At 45.1% G+C, this 1,523-nt stretch overlaps 1 protein-coding gene across 1 annotated transcript in view; it reads left to right on the top strand.

The window, feature by feature from the left end:
* The window catches only part of LOC102209830 (macrophage mannose receptor 1-like), a 38,033-nt gene that overhangs the window by 2,821 nt on the left and 33,689 nt on the right, over positions 1-1,523 (top strand). The window lies entirely within an intron of this gene.

Below are 1,523 nucleotides of genomic sequence, written 5' to 3'. Positions count from 1 at the left end.
GGAAATGGTGACTGGCACCTGACGGTTTCACTACCAATCGGGGGCGATCGTGGCTCAAGAGTTGGGCCGGATCGAGCCCCGGCTTGGACAGTCTCGGTCGTTGTGTCCTTGGGCAAGACACTTCACCCGTTGCCTACTGGTGGTGGTCAGAGGTGGTGCCAGTGTCCGGCAGCCTCGCCTCTGTCAGTGCGCCCCAGGGTGGCTGTGGCTACAATGTAGCATCACCAGTGTGTGAATGTGTGATGGCTTTGGCGCTTTGGGGTCCTTAGGGACTAGTAAAATACAAATACAGGCCATTTACCATTACTGGGCACCCTATTCTAGTCTCAACAACAGCATTTCAGTAAGTTTCCACTACAAGATGGTTCCCTCTTATCTACTGCTCTACAGGCAAACATGGGCGAGAGTCTATTCAGCGCTGTGTCCATGTAACACTACGCCACATGATTATATGGCAGGTTTGAGTAATATGAGATTAATATAAGGCACAGTAATAAAGCACTTCAGGTAAGCTCATTCTAACAACATGGAAACAGGAGCAGTGCAAAGAAAAAAGAAGTGATCGCATATACAGTATATTTGGGCTGCTGCCAGCTTCTTCACTCACTGTGTTTATACGCCTCTCTGCACTTAATTATTAGTTGTGATTATTAATCTCTGGCTCTCTTCCACACGTGTCCTTGTCCTGTGTTCCTCCCCTCGGCATCAACAGGTCGTTATGTCTGCCCCTCCCTGAGCCTGGAGATTTCTTCCTATTTAAAGGGAGTTTTTCCTTCCCACTGTCACCAAGTGCTTGTTCTTAGGGGGTCGTCTGATTGTTGGGGTTTCTCTGTATTATTGTAGGTTCTTTACTTCACAGTGTAAAGCACCTCGAGGTGCCTGCTTTTGTGATATGGAGCGCTATAAATAAAACTGAACAGTTACATGGTTGGGGTCAAGACATTTGTCGCAGAAAGGCCGCTCTTTCAGAAATCCATTTACATCTCAGATGTTGGAAAAACTGTTTATCAAATCTTTTTTCAGAAGACATATTAGAGTCCTTCATGGTGAGCTTGAACAACACACTCAAACACAGGTGTGATGGCTTGTTCAGTTTCAGGTTTCCTGGATGATGATTTGGGTGTTCATGAAGGTCCTGTTCTGTCTGTGCTCCAAACCTTTTGCATGATGCTGTGGCTGCTGCACAATGACATGTTGTGTTTATCAGGAACTAATTCAGCAGTCAGTAGAAAGACTTCTTTCTAAATACTCTGAATGTTTTTGAAGCTCACTTTTAGTTCCTGGTGTTTTCCCATGAATCCACTTCCTCTGTGGTCTCTGAACAGAGAGACGTGTGGAGATGTTTCATGCAAAGCAGAATATTTTCCAGTCAAATGTGTTCTCAGCTGTGCTCCTGCCTGTCTGTTACATTCATATCATGGACCTGTGAGTTTTATAGTAACATCCAGTGAATCATTAAATAGCCGTCATAAATACCTGCTGCCACCCCATTTAAACCACTGTAAACACTGGTGTGTTGAACA

Source organism: Pundamilia nyererei, unplaced genomic scaffold, assembly GCF_000239375.1.
Source record: "Pundamilia nyererei isolate P.nyererei 1_Seehausen unplaced genomic scaffold, PunNye1.0 scaffold00495, whole genome shotgun sequence".
In the NCBI taxonomy this organism is placed as follows: Eukaryota; Metazoa; Chordata; class Actinopteri; order Cichliformes; family Cichlidae; genus Pundamilia; species Pundamilia nyererei.
The sequence above is the reverse complement of the archived record's forward strand: the minus strand, read 5'-3'. Positions and strand labels throughout refer to the sequence as shown.